A 15,307-nucleotide genomic window follows, 5' to 3' on the forward strand; every position below is an offset into this window, starting at 1 on the left:
ACAAGCAATCGTCATCAGGTGGGACAACCACAGCAAGAGAAACTGCTGAAGTAGTAGGCGCCTACTCCAGCAGTTTCTTATTGCTGCTGTGCTTGTCCCACCTGATGATGATTGCTTGTGTTGCCATTCGAAACGCCGTGATCTATTATTTGTAGCGTAATGTTTAGAATTTGCTACATTTTGACCCAGACGCCAGCATGCAACGGCCTTCTCGTTTTGAATGACGCAACAATAGTTTGTTGTACATACACTGTTAAGCAGACGGTGCGTATTTGTAAAATTACTTCTTGTTAATACGATGTAACGTGATGCAGTCAATTTCGCTGCAGTAATTCAATGTTGTTAATATGCCCGTCAATGATTTAGAATGAATACTTGTCTGATTGTGCGCGTACATGTATCATTTTGTCTGAGGTCACACATTGAATAAGTGATGTTAGGACAAAGTGTGTGTGTGTGTTTTGGAAGTAACCTGTACAGAGAAGTCAGGTGAGACCCGTTGTTCTTGTGATACAGGTCAAAGGGTACTTTTGTGTTTCACGAAGCGTTTGCCTCTGGAGCAACTCATTTTCCTTGAAATAGGGAGCACGCTCGGATCATTCATCAGTTACAAGGCATACCACTTGAAGGTTACACGTATAGGAGGAGGTACATTCTCTACAACACAAATTGTAGTTTTGTCTTACGTGTTGACGTTGATTTTGTCTAACTGGGACTAGATATGGTCCTTGCTGATTCACGTCTGGATGTTCGTAACCATCGGTTGAAGCAAACCCCACTGCTGTTGTTGAGACGCTGTGCACCAATAAAGGTCCAACACGTTGACGGCCTTCAGGCCAGGAAAGTCACAACATTTGCACACGAAGGACGCATTCAACATTTGCACACGAAGGACGCATTCACGCAAGTACCCCATGCTCCGTTTTGAAGTTTTAGAATGAAACATCTTTGAATTGTGTTGTGTTTTGAGTTAGATGATTTTATTTCTTCATTAAAAGCTTGTATCAATTTACATCTGGAAGACTTCATTTCGTGTGAATTTTCTCTCGTCATTAAGTAGATGGCCTTGCCGGGGGTTCGGTTCAATGCGGACACACACTGTATACACACACACAGTATACACACACAGTGTACACACACACAGTGTACACACACAGTGTACACACAAACAGTGACACAGTGTACACACACACAGTGTACACACACAGTGTATACACAATAATGTCCACGTTGTTGTTGCTGAGCTCACACACCCAAGGGAGGGAGCAGTAGAAAATGAATCTAAATCAACTTAAACTCCAACTCTGTGACGTCACCACTCTGCCATACCTCATCGGCGTGAAACGCAAGGGGGAGGTGTACCTTGCTAGTGACGTCATGTCACCAAGGTATTCACCCCTCCTCCGTCCACCGAGCTCTTGAGCGTGACGTCACCTCCGCCTGGGTCACTGCCGATATCGGTCCAGTGGCAATCCTTATTTGGGCAAAGCTACGCCCAGTGACTGGCGGCTCATTAACATAATGTGTTCGTTAAAGCCGTCGCGAATTTATTGCGACGGGTTCAGCGCCCACGCCCCCATCCCTCGACGTATGGTCTGGTCTCATTAACATAATTTATTCACTTCGAGAGCCGCTCGTGGGAGGGAAGTGACGTCATACTACTTACTGCTGTCGCGAGGCAACAGGAAGCTGCCGTGTGCGCGCTTGCACTGAAATCCGAGGTGAGAAATTCTCATCGTTGTGGTGGTGGTGGTTGTGGTGGTTGTTGTTGTTTACCAAGGTAGAGCCTAGCTCTCTCTCGTAGGGATGTCAGTTGAGTAGCAGCGAGCATGGGAATCGATGTCCAGGTTGGAACTTTACAGCGCGGGGCCTAGCCACGCGGGGCCTTGCCTCCTGCCCTCGCCTGATTACAAAATCTAAACGTGTTGGTTTGTGATGTTTCAAATACTTGTTCATTACCAATGTCCTCAACACTTAATACAACTCTGCAGTACAACTTGAGATGCCTTGCACCAGCTCACCCAAGTGGCACCATGTGAATGAACGCAGCATCACTGGTCACTAAGTGGGCATTAGCGATGTGAGGCGGGGGGGTGGCAGCAATGGTGCTTTGTCATTTCCCAATTCGCGAGCAATGATGCAGAAATGAAGAGCACACTGCACAGAACAAAAAACGCACAGGCACTGATGCTGGTTCATATACACTTTATTGTGATCTCCCTGGTGTGCTAGGACGGTGGTGTGAGCAGTGTGGGAAGGGTCCCTCGCTGGTCCTTCAGCTCACGCAGGCGGCGGATGGCAGACCTCACTGTGACAGCCGAGGTCGTGCTGAAGGAGGAACGGGCGGTTACACACATTGGGTGACATCGTAATAAACACTTCTAAACCTTCATCCTAATAATACACACCTTGGTCATTTTCAAAATAATTACCTTTGAAAATATTACAGAAAACGATAAGGAACGGTAAAAGCATCTTAGGCTTTGGCTCAACATAGCGTGCAAGACGTACTTGTAGGTCCATGCACCTCCTGCCACGGTCTTCGTGCACGAGCCGCAGTGCCAGATGCCCACCACCCTCCTCTTCATCTTGGTCTGGCTTTCACAAGGACAACACGAGCACCACAGGTACACTGAGCGGAAATCACCGGTCAAGGCACACAGTTAACAAGCGTGAGCACAACACGTGTGCGTGTACTAAAACACGAGGACCCCAATTTGTTAAGGACAACACGAGGGCAATTTATGGGAATTGTGGATGGAAATCTTCACTGGTAGTGCATTTATCATGAGCAACCACGGCAAATTGGTAGGGCAGAGGAAGCGATGGGAGTTGTGTCTAGCAAATGAGAATGTCTAGAAGAGTGTTTAATGAACAGTGATCGGTGTACACAGGCGACAAAACCCTGGGTTAGTCACGTGTAACGTCTGAAATTAAAATTGAAAGAAGCCATATCCCATTTACCCAGACAGAAACAGCCACTGCCACTCCTTGGGGTAACGACGTTTAACTTTTTATCGGTCCTTTAAAGTCTTGCTTTATTAGCCGATGACCTGTTATTGTAGTCGGTTTAAGGGTCGAGGCAGTCGTACCTGAGACTGCTTTTTCTGCCCTGCAACTCCAAGGACAGTAGTCCAGGCCCAATTTTATTCGCAAAAAAACCTATTGAGGCAACCATTGCCGGTGACGACCACCACCCAATTGCAATCTTGACCTTTGCAGGCTGGCACTCACAACTTGACCCAACCAGCGCGAGCCACCGGATAACGCCCAGACGTGCCCCTATTGCCACGTGGGTTGGCGCCCCTCACCTTGCCGCAGAAGGAGCACGTGTACTTGGCGTGCTGGCTGATCTAGATTTTCTTCACCATCTTACGCAGGGACGCGCCGTACCGCGTGCCATACTTGCCCACAATGCCAACCTTCTTCGTGCGCTTTGCCTAACGGAGAAAGAGAGCCGAAAGCAAAGACCACACAAAACGTCATTTTCCTGGACACGCAGCGTTTTATATCCGCTCAGATGCTTCGCACCAAGGTCACATTACGACAGACTTCCCAAACAAAACAATATTCAAGTTTATATTTTACTCGCCCTTATAAGAACAATTGCCACCCATAAGTCTACAATTACCTATGGCACGCTTTCAGCACGAAGAGGTTGGGCAAAATCGAATAGGTCGCAGTAGACAAAGGCTAAAGGATAGTTTAACGAACCACACCACCAGAACGGTTTACGTACAACAGTAAACATTAAGGTCTGGTGGCGTGGAATACCCTACACATCGGCAATTTACTGCATTGCAGATTAAACATTAAGTTTAACACGTAGGCTTTCGCGACCACTATCATCCATAGTAGAGTGTTTTGGGTTAGATGGCGTAAATATATAAAAGTGTCGATAAAACCCGCCACCACCCGACAGCCAACTAGTAAGGGTTGTCACGTAAACTGAACATGCCAATTCGTTACTAGTACAGCACTAGTGTATTGTATAGTGTATTGTGTAGTATACTAGTACAGCACATCAGTGTTGGAGAGCCAAGCCACAACATTTACAATCTGAGTACGACGTTTTGCCAGTAATTACACCTAGCTTCATCAGGTGACAACCAGATTTGTGCCGTACTAGTAACGAATTGGCATGTTCTGATTACGTGACAAACCTTACTAATCGGCCGGTGGCAGGTTTAACGATACATTTGCATATTTACGCGATCTAATCCAAGAAGACCTGTACGGAGATTAAACATTGTCAACACTCGGGAAATTATTTAAATCCGCACAAAAACGTTAAATATATTATTCAGATGCCTGGTCTCGTGTGTTGAGCCATGTGCACATAAAACCAATCAAGAACCCAGCGAGGAATATTTTTGAAGGGAAACCTGCGGCAACTCTCCAAGCAGGTTTGGGACGCCAACAGTCATCAGGTCAATACACTGCTGGATCAGAGAATGACCGCGCCAACACGCACGTCTCGTGCTGCTGCTACTCTCCCACACCAAGTTGGAAGGTGTCGAGGCATCACAAGCACCGTACAAGGGTAGTACTACTGCACCGATCCCCAACCGAGTCCCGCGGCCTATATGATGCTTATGGCGTTTTCTGTCCACAGCTGCTGGACACGCGGTTTCTTAAGACGCCATCACTTGCGGTGCAACCTGCAGCCAAACCGGCTACTTGCGCGAGCTCGGTGGCGGGTTGAATACATGCTCGTCCAACCGATGAAATAGATCGACACCGTGGCCGTCTAAGCCACACTCGCAACCCAGCGAAGGCGTCTGTCACCATCAATCGTTTCGCCGCGCAACACAAACAGGCGAGTCGCAAGGTCGTTAAAAAGAGGCGGACTGCTTTCATCTAACAGTGGATAGACCACGGCAAAAACAACGCACATATAAAACTCGCACCAATGAATAAAGCAGCGCGGAACGTAATCGGCCCTAATATCCCTGGCCCTAATATCCCTGGCCCTAATATCCCTGGCCCTAACATCGCTGGACCTAATATCCCTGGCCCTAATATCCCTGGGCCTAATATCCCTGGCCTTAATATCCCTGGCCCTAATATCCCTGGCCCTAATATCCCTAGCGAGTGTCCATGTTGGTTAGGTCATTTTTCTAGTGTCCATGTTGGTTAGGTTATTTAGTGAGTGTCCATGTTGGTTAGGTTATTTAGCGAGTGTCCATGATGGTTAGGTTATTTAGCGAGTGTCCATGATGGTTAGGTTATATATTGAGTGTCCATGATGGTTAGGTTATTTATTGAGTGTCCATGATGGTTAGGTTATTTAGCGAGTGTCCATGATGGTGAGGTTATTTAGCGAGTGTCCATGTTGGTTAGGTTAGTTAGTGAGTGTCCATGATAGTTAGGTTATTTATTGAGTGTCCATGATGGTTAGGTTATTTAGCGAGTGTCCCTGATGGTGAGGTTATTTTGTGAGTGTCCATGATGGTTATGTTATTTAGCGAGTGTCCATGTTGGTTAGGTTATTTAGCGAGTGTACATGATGGTTAGGTTATTTTGCAAGTGTCCATGATGGTTAGGTTATTTAGCGAGTGTCCATGATGGTTAGGTTATTTAGCGAGTGTCCATGTTGGTTAGGTTATTTAGCGAGTGTACATGATGGTTAGGTTATTTTGCAAGTGTCCATGATGGTTAGGTTATTTAGCGAGTGTCCATGATGGTTAGGTTATTTAGCGAGTGTCCATGTTGGTTAGGTCATTTTGCAAGTGTCCATGTTGGTTAGGTTATTTAGTGAGTGTCCATGATGGTTAGGTTATTTAGCAAGTTGTCCCTGATGGTTAGGTTACTTATCGAGTGTCCATGTTGGTTAAGTTATTTATCGAGTATCCATGATGGTTAGGTTATTTAGCGAGTGTCCATAATGGTTAGGTTATTTAGCGAGTGTCCATGATGGTTAGGTTATTTAGCGAGTGTCCATGATGGTGAGGTTATTTAGCAGTGTCCATGATGGTTAGGTTATTTTAGCGAGTGTCCATGATGGTTATGTTATTTAGCGATTGTCCAAGATGGTTAAGTTATTTAGCGAGTGTCCAAGATGGTTAAGTTATTTAGCAGTGTCCATGATGGTTAGGTTATTTAGCGAGTGTCCATGATGGTTAGTTAATTTAGCGAGTGTCCATGATGGTTAGGTTGTTTAGCGAGTGTCCATGATGGTTAGGTTATTTAGCGAGTGTCCATGATGGTGAGGTTATTTAGCAGTGTCCATGATGGTTAGGTTATTTTAGCGAGTGTCCATGATGGTTAGTTAATTTAGCGAGTGTTTCATGATGGTTAGGTTATTTAGCGAGTGTCCATGATGGTGAGGTTATTTTGCGACTGTCCATGTTCGTTCGGTTATCTAGCGAGTGTCCATGTTGTTTAGGTTATTTAGCGAGTGTCCATGTTGGTGTGTATGTTGAACTTCTATCACACCGTACATAGCCATCCATGATCATCGGAGGTGCGGGGGAAGGACAACAAACTAAGCACAAAAGCAGTTCTCAAGAAAATTTATTTTCGATCGAGATTTTAAAAATGCGTAGCTCCAGTAACTTCCTAATATCGGAAGAACATTCCAGATGGCTGCAGAAGTGCATCTGAAAACGTGCAATGCAGCGACCGTCTTTATTCGACGACTAGCCAAAAGCTGGTGCGAGGATGACCAGAGTTTGCATGAGCGTTTATGCTTTTTGATGATACCAGCAAGGTATTGTGGTTCATTTGTGGCAAGCGCTTTGTATGTAATGGGTGCAACCTTATAATGAATGAGTTCGGGAACAGGAAGCCAATGCAGTTCAGTGAGCACTGGACAAACATGGTCGGATTTTGCAGTTCCCGTCATGACGCCTGCCAAATAATTTTGTACACACTGCAGCTTGGCAATGTTTTTTGGCAGATGTGCCTAACCCCTAACCTTAAACCCTAACCGCCGACCTTAACCCCTAACCCTAACCTCTAACCCTACCCATAACCCTAACAGCTAACGTTAACAGCTAACCTTATCCCCTAACCATAACCCCGAACGCTAACTCCTAAGCATAACCCTCTAACCCTAAAAATTAACCCTAACCCCTAACCCTTTCCCAACCCCGAATCCAAATGAACCCTAACCCCTAACCGCTAACCCTACTGTTGTATATATAGGTGTTATGAAAATTGATGAAAATAATGAAAATTAAATGAAATTTGAAATGTGCCTAATTTATCCGAAATTATGTTAATCAGTGTAATTATGCACATAAATTATGCAGATTCGAGAGATAATCGTATTAATTTATGCGAGTGGGCGTGGGTATGATAATGCAGGTCGTTATGGATTATGTGGTCGAGCCTCGGTGACGAGGTTTGGTTATGAATTGGAATAACGCAATTGATCGTATGCAGTTCTGTAGGTGTTGTGAGCATGAATGAAAGGGAGTCGATTCATGGTTTTAGTCGCCGGACGTTGACCACCATCTCCCGGCCTCTCTCCCCCCCTTGAATCAGTACCGTCCAGGGGGAGATCTGTCGTCCCACGGTCCAGGGTCCCCGCCAGTAGGTGGTTAGCTTCCCCGCCTGCCCGGCCCTGACGCGAGGGGTGTGCAGCCATACCTTAGAGCCCGCCGAGTAGAAGGAGGGCTCCATTCGGGGTCGGGTCCCCTGCTCCTGCCTCTGGTGTGCGGCCTCGCCTTGCGGGTAGGCCCGGCCCCTCGCTCCTCGTAGGGTCTCCATCAGATGCTCCACGGGGCGGCTCCCTTCCTCCCATTGCGGCGGAGGGACACCGAACAGCAGATCTGTGGGTAGGCGAGACTCACGACCAAACATCATTAGGAACGGGGTCTGTCCCGTAGATGTGTGTACCGTGGTGGTGTAGGCGAACAGAGCATAGGGGAGGTGTTCGTCCCAGTCCCGTTGATTCGGGGCCGCCATGCGTTTAAGCTTCCCGGCTAGAGTCTGGTTCATCCTCTTTACCATCCCATTTGCCTGGGGGTGGTACGCCGTAGTTGGTCCTTCTGGATCCCGAACTCCCGGCACAGCGCCTGGAATAGCTCTGCCTCGAACTCACTACCCTGGTCGGTAATGACTCGTTCGGGGATCCCGTGCTTCAGTACGTAGTGTTCCACGAACGCTCGGGCCACTACGAGGGCTGTCTTATCGGGGATGGCCACCGCTACGGGATAGCGTGTGAAGTACTCCACCGCTACGAGAATATATCGGTTGCCCCGGTGGGATCGCGGGAATGGCCCTTGCAGGTCGATCCCAACCAGCTGATTCGTTCGACTGATGCGGAACGGTCTCAGGGGTACCTGGTATCGCGCTGGTTTCGGCCCGCATTGCTGGCACGCGCGGCAGCCCTGTACCCAGGCGGGCACGTCTTGTGCTAACTTGGGCCAGAGATACTGGCGACGCAGGGTTTCCCGAGTGCGCCATTCCCCATCATGGCCCCCGAGCGGGTGGTCGTGCACCAGTCTTAGCAGCTGGGGTCGCACCTGGGCGGGAACACAGATGCACCCAGGCTGGCCGGCTTCAGTCAGCTCTCGTACTACCCCGTTCTGCATGCACAACCGGGCATACAAACCACTCCAGGGTCCTGGTAGGGCGTCCTTCTTCTCCCGTAGGGCCGCTTCCACCGCCGCCAGATCCGGATCCCGCAGCTGGGTCCGTCTCAGCTGCACGTCGTCCAGGCCCGGAAAGGCGCAGCCGACGTCCTCCTGGATCCGATCGGGTGGGGTTGCGCGACCCGTCGGGCCCCGGGGTGTGGGCCCCGTGCCCGCCGAGTGGTCCGCCAGGTCCCTGGTTCCTCCTACCGGGGTGTCTGTGGCACATACTGCACTGCCTCTCACCGGGGGAGGGTTAGTCTCGGTGCGCTCCTGGGGGCCTGCCACCTGCCGGCAACGCCCCCCCGTGAAGCACGGGCAGACTTCCTCCAACCTTGTCTCGGCGCACACCGCGGGCCGCCTCGACAAGGCGTCCGCGTTTGCGTGCGTACGCCCAGCTCGGTACTCTATTTGCAGGTTGTACTCCTGCAACTCCGCCAGCCATTGCGCCATCTGCCCCCCCCACCCTGCACCTGTGACAGCACCGCGGCCAGCCCACTGCTGCAGGCGTCGGTGTCCAAGATAAAGTCCGTGGTGAAATCTGGGAAAGCTAGGGTGGGGGTGTGGGTGAGGTGGTCTTTGAGGGCGGTGAAGGCCGTCTGGCAGGCCTCCGTCCATCGATAGGGGTTCTTAGGGGAGGTGAGTTGGGTGAGGGGAAGTGCAATCTCGCTGAATCCCTTTACAAATCGACGATAATAGGTGGCGAGTCCCAAGAATGACCTGATCTCCGTCAGATTCCTGGGCCGTGGCCATTCCACTACGGCGCGCACCTTTTCCGGATCGGTGCGCACCCCCGCCTCGCTGACTCGGTGTCCGAGGTACCCTACCTCGCACTGCGCAATGTAGCACTTACGCGGCTTGAGCTTGAGATGGGCTGCTCGTAGTCGCTGGAACACCTCTCGCAACCTGGACCAGTGCTCGGACAGAGATCTGCTGAACACTATCACGTCATCCAGGTAAATCAGGCACTGTTCCCACTGTAAGCCCCGCATTACCAACTCCATCAACCGCTGGAACGTCGCGGGCGCGTTAGTGAGTCCGAACGGAAGCACTCGAAACTCGAACAGCCCCATCGGGGTGGTAAACGCGGTTTTCGGCCGATCCTCCTCCGCCATCTCCACCTGCCAGTACCCGGACGCCAGATCGAGGGTGGAAAAATACCGTGCTCCTGCGAGGCTGTCAAAGGTGTCGTCGATGCGCGGTATGGGGAAGGCGTCGCCGAGGGTGACTGCTTGTTTCGTCACTAGCACCACCGGGGCAGACCAGGGGCTCGTCGAGGGGTGAATTATGTTATCACGTAGCATGTCCACGACTGCCTCCTTGATCTGGGTCCGTTCGGGCACGCCCACCCGGTATGCGGGGAGTTTGATCGGTCGGGCTGCACCTGTGTCAATTTGGTGCTTAACAAGGTCTGTTCGGCCTACATCTGAATCGTGCTCGCTGAACACGTCGGTGTACTCCCGTAACAACCCACACAGCTGATCGGCCTCCCCCTTAGGTAAATCTGCCCAAGGCACATGTAACGCATCATGCAGGGGAGCAATCTCGGCCCGGGGGGTTGGGCCAACCTGCCAGGCCAGATCCTGGTTGTCCTCGGAGTGGCCAGGGTCTTCCGAGTCGTTAGAGTGGCGCGCGTGCAGGGGGTGTATGGTGGCTACTGTGGCGCGTCGTCGTAGCAACGCCGGGGTACTGTGTGGGTTAAACACCCGCATAACGTATATGAACAGTCTAGGACGTATATAAACAGTCTAGAACGTATATGAACAGTCTAGAACGTATATGAACAGTCTAGAACGTATATGAACAGTCTAGAATGTATATGAACAGTCTAGAACGTATATGAACAGTCTAGAACGTATATGAACAGTCTAGAACGTATATGAACAGTCTAGAACGTATATGGACAGTCTAGAACGTATATGAACAGTCTAGAACGTATATGAACAGCCTAGAACGTATATGAACAGTCTAGAACGTATATGTTTGCAAGTTGAGGCTTTGCTACCCTGCAACTTTCACGCAAGGCGCTGCAGCGGCTGTTGCTGCCCGCTGCCAAATTCAACTCCCGCTTGCTCGAGTTGCATGAAGACCAAAACAACGAGAACTGATTGCTCTGTTTATGGCCAAAACGCTGCCGTGATGGCAAGCGTCATTCAATTCCTCGCCGTGTTCGCGGTAGCAACTATGTAACGCACGCGTTAACACGTTTGTAATCTTTCACCCTGTCCTGAAATTGTATTTAAATAAAATAATAATAAAATTTACATAAGTGCTTCCGAAATGCTCAATTTTACCAACGCTTACAATGCTGCCTCATTGAGGCCAGACTAACGTGAATTTAACGACTCCATTAAAGTAAAACAGTTGCCGTCCAACAGGAGCAATTTCCATTCGACCGTCGGGTTTTTCTCGCTGGGAAAGACGCAAACGCCTCGCTCGCACAGAGAGGTTCAAAACATTAACAAAGCACCGACAGGCCCCACAGAACGCGACCGACGGTTTGGCACCACGCACCCCGGCGGCCCGTCGCTCCCGTGCGGCAGGTTTTAACGAAACGGAAACTTAACGGGACAGCGAAGATCGGCACGCAAAACAAAAAAGCTGCATTTTAATTGAAAGCTTTCGTGACTGCAAGGATTCATCTTCTTTGGTTCTTTCGGTAAAGTCACGTAGAATGAGAATATTATTGTGTTATTTTATTTTATCAATTTATTATTTTATTCTCATTCTACGTGACTTTACCGAAAGAACCAAAGAACAAAAAAGCTGCATTTGCAAGCTGCATCTTTGCAAAGACTCCACCGCCACGGTAACGTTGAGCACCACAATTTAACTTTGCAGGGGAGGGGGGGGACGAGTGCCGCGTCCGTTCAGAGTCTCGATGTTTTTCCCCGCGGTCGCGGTAGCGGTGCTCCGTTTAGCTCGGCCGGAGGCGACGACGCCGTGGGGCACGCCGTGCACGGGAGCCGGACACGATTGGGGCCTAGTCCCGCTTGGAAGGTTCAGCAGAATCCGCCGAGGATCTTGCAAATGTATGTAGAAATACAATAAGATTATATTGAAACAAAAAACAATCACGACGTTTCGATCACAACGCAAGCGATCTTCATAAGGTGTCAAGAACAAATCACGGCGGTAAATACAGCAAAAAGATGAGAGACGAGAATTCAACAAACCTGAAAAATATTACGTGAAGCACATCCAGTCAGGCCAACAACACAGCTAGACACTTCCTGGCGGACCACGAATTTCAGAAGAGTGTTACATTTCGTGTTCAACCAATGAGTAATTTTATGCAGTCACGAAAGCTTTAATACTTTATGATCTTGCGAACGCCCAACGCGGCCAGACCCGCCACGGCCCCGAACCCCGCGACGGCCACCGGCGTGTTTCTGAGCGAGCTGCCGGGCAGTCCCCCGCCCATACTCCCGCACGAACCACCCGTCCCGCGTCCGGGGGAACGCGAGCGCAGTCCGCCGTCAGTACGGTCGTGCGTGTGCACGGCGTCGGTCCCGGAAATGGCAGTGGCACGGCTAGCGATTGTACAGGCGGTGCAACTGGCGCGCTCAAGAGGCAGATGAAGGCCCAGCTGCCGAAGTTCGAAAAGAGGAGAGTGGGACACATTTGCTCTGCAACGGCGTTTTCGCAAACTTAATATGCAGGTCTTGGATTGACGAATTGGGTTATTTTTTTTGGAAACATTTGACTGCTTCGAACAAACGCTTCTCCTAAAACATGGACCCGCTGAAGACCCCACAGGCAATGGCGAGAAACATATACAGATGGTATAAACGACGGGGCGATTTCTGCCGTCCGAGAGAGGGGATTAGGCGTCTCTCACGATTTAACAAACACACAAGCCGCTCGCTCCCCTGCCAGTCGCTCACTACTCTACACAGAAGCGCCAAGCTGTCTAAGCCGACGACATCTCGCAGCAACTTGGCAAAACTCAAATAAAAAACCAAATTAAATTTCTCTTCAGTCTCGCCTGGTAACAAAAACAACAACCCCCACCTGTTGTATATGAGCCTTTTCGAAAATTGATATTAACAATAATATTTGCCGTTATATATATCATATATTTTTTTAACAAACGAAAAAAATAATCAATAAAACCCGTAAGCCAGGCGCACGAAAAACCAGATGTCGGTCATAAACAGGCCATTAATAAATAAAGAAATAATAAAACTCTCGAAGCGAGGATGTTAGCAGCTATCTGCGAAGATCTCCAGATTAACAAGAGTTTGATGTGCCCTAAGGGAGGTCACGCAGAGGGAAGCCCTCCGCAAGCCAGAAATGAGGACGCCCACGGGTTAAACCATTTTTTTTTAAACAACAGTTAAAATTTAAAATGCAATAACAAGAATAAGCTAAAGTTAGCGGTCCTCGTGCTCACTCCAATTAAGACCAGGCCACCAGATACATCAGTGAATTATTATCCAATAATTAATTCGCTATCAAATGATTTTCACCTTTAATACTTTTACTCTTAAAACAAAGCTTGGAGACAAAATACAGTCACATCAAAGGTTTTCGAGAAGGAATGAGGCGAACGGGCAAACTTACGAAAGAGTTTAAACAATATCCCAAGCAACCCCGACCACCTTTGTCTCTCCCGAAGAGCGCGAGAGCCATCTGTACACACACACGAACTCACACACACAAACCCCACCCCCCCCCCCCCCCCCTTTTCCACTGCGCAGAGAGAATTGTCTTTGAATATAACGGTCAGCCGCATTTTCAAAAGTCAGAGAAGTCAACAGTCAAGAGTGAAGACAGATCAGCGAGTCAAGACGTCCACAGGACGAGCAGTCGCATGGAGCGGCTGGCTCCGAGCCTCGCTGAGTAGCGAGGATCGCATGAGTCGCCATGTATCAACGAAAGTGAGTCATACAGCAGTGGAGAGAAACTGCTATCAGCGAATCAGCGCTGAGAGCGCTCGAGCATCTCCAAAAAGAAAGCACGTGCAACGTGGCTCAACCAGCAGCGGAAAAGCTTGGGCAGCCGCCAACAACTTCAGCTAACCAGTGACCAAGCGCGTGCGACTTGAGTCATACAGCAGTGGAGGAAACCTGCTGTCAGAGAGCCGCCAACAACCTCAACAAAGAGAGCGCGTGCGAATCGGCTCACTCAGCAGAAGAAAAAATTGACCTGTCGCCGGCGAGCGCAGCGTCAGATACTACAGCAGCGGAAAGAGCGCGCGCCGGCGTAGCTCATCCAGCAGTGGAGGAAACTGCTGTCAGCGAATCAGCACGGGCGCGTTCGCGCATCTTCAAGGAGAGGGAGCGCGCGCCACCAGCGTGCCATCAGCACCAGCATCAGCACCAGCGCGTGCCAACAGCGCGCCACCAGCGTGCCATCAGCATCAGCACCAGCACGTGCCAACAGCGTGCCACCAGCGTGCTACAGCACGCAACTTCGCGTCACCGTCGTCGGCGCGACGACGGCGAGCGTCGTGCTGACTCATCCAGCCAGCGGTGGACAGAAACTGGCAGTCGTTCGTATGCCCCTCCCCCACACTCCCTTCTCACTCCCCCACCGCTACACAACGAACAAACATTTTTTTTGGCAAGGAAATCAACCTAGGCGTTTGCTCAACGCAAGAAATCAACAACACTCCCATTAAACATACAAGACTCATGATAACTGCGTCAACTATTAGCTGATAACGAAAAACATCCCCACCCATTGAGTTACGTTGATGAGGCAATCATAATTATTTCAGTAGAACGCTTTAATTGCATAATCGTTGATGAATCAATGAACGAACATCGCCGTGGTACTGTGCTGACGATTTCAAGCATAATAATTTCGCATATCAGAATGTGTTAAGGATTGGATACGAATCAAAGACCGAGTGCCGTGTTGTGTAATCATTCAAGAATACGAGTTTGCATATTATAAGGTCAAGGTTTTGATAGAATAGTTCGCTTGTTTTTAATCTCTCTCTCAACAACCGATCGATTGCGTTACGCGTCGGGAATTAACCACAGGTGCCGCTATCGAGGTGAAACAACGCAATCGTGATGGTATCATGTTAACGCTGTGTTGAAATTCCAACATCCCGAGATTGAGTTTTCATATTATCCAAAAATTAAAGTTAGCTAGAAAATAAAATTGATCAAAGCAGGTTTGTGTGTGATTCTTCCTGAAATTCTGCATAATATTGTTCTGCGTATGAGATCTGAATCCTGGGGACCTATCATAAGCACACTATCACCACACATAATCCATAACACATAATTCATAATGTTCAATCGAGAGTAATCGTATCCTTATCGATAATACGGAATTAAAGAGCAGAGTGGAATCGACTCTCTCTCATTCACGCTCACAACGCCTGCGTCACTGCATACGATTAATTGCGTTATTCCAAATCATAACACAATCCTCGTCACCGAGGCTCGACCTTATAATCCATAATGACCTGAATTATCATAACCATGCCCACTCGCATAAATTAATACGATTATCTCTCGAATCAGCATAATTTATGCGCATAATTACACAATTAACATAATTTCGGATAAATTATGCAAATTTCATTTAATTCTCATTATTTTCATCAATTTTCATAACACCTATATATACAACAGGGGGATGACGTGACTCCCCCCTCCCCCCATCCCCAACGGCTAGAGCGCTCCTAACGGCCGCAAAGAGGATTCGATTGGATGCGTGGGATGACGTCACATGACCCGGGGGGGTTGGGGGGCGGGGTTAAG

At 49.1% G+C, this 15,307-nt stretch overlaps 1 pseudogene; it reads right to left on the reverse strand.

Annotated features, from left to right (window-relative positions):
- Nucleotides 1–2,190: 2,190 nt before the first annotated feature.
- On the reverse strand, nucleotides 2,191–12,006 carry LOC142917445 (large ribosomal subunit protein eL43-like; annotated as a pseudogene).
- Between the last annotated feature and the right edge of the window lie 3,301 nt (nucleotides 12,007–15,307).

This window comes from Petromyzon marinus, unplaced genomic scaffold, assembly GCF_048934315.1.
Source record: "Petromyzon marinus isolate PM22_M1 ecotype Great Lakes invasive population unplaced genomic scaffold, UKy_Petmar_22M1.pri1.0 PM_G_Scaffold_50, whole genome shotgun sequence".
NCBI classification, from domain to species: domain Eukaryota; kingdom Metazoa; phylum Chordata; class Hyperoartia; order Petromyzontiformes; family Petromyzontidae; genus Petromyzon; species Petromyzon marinus.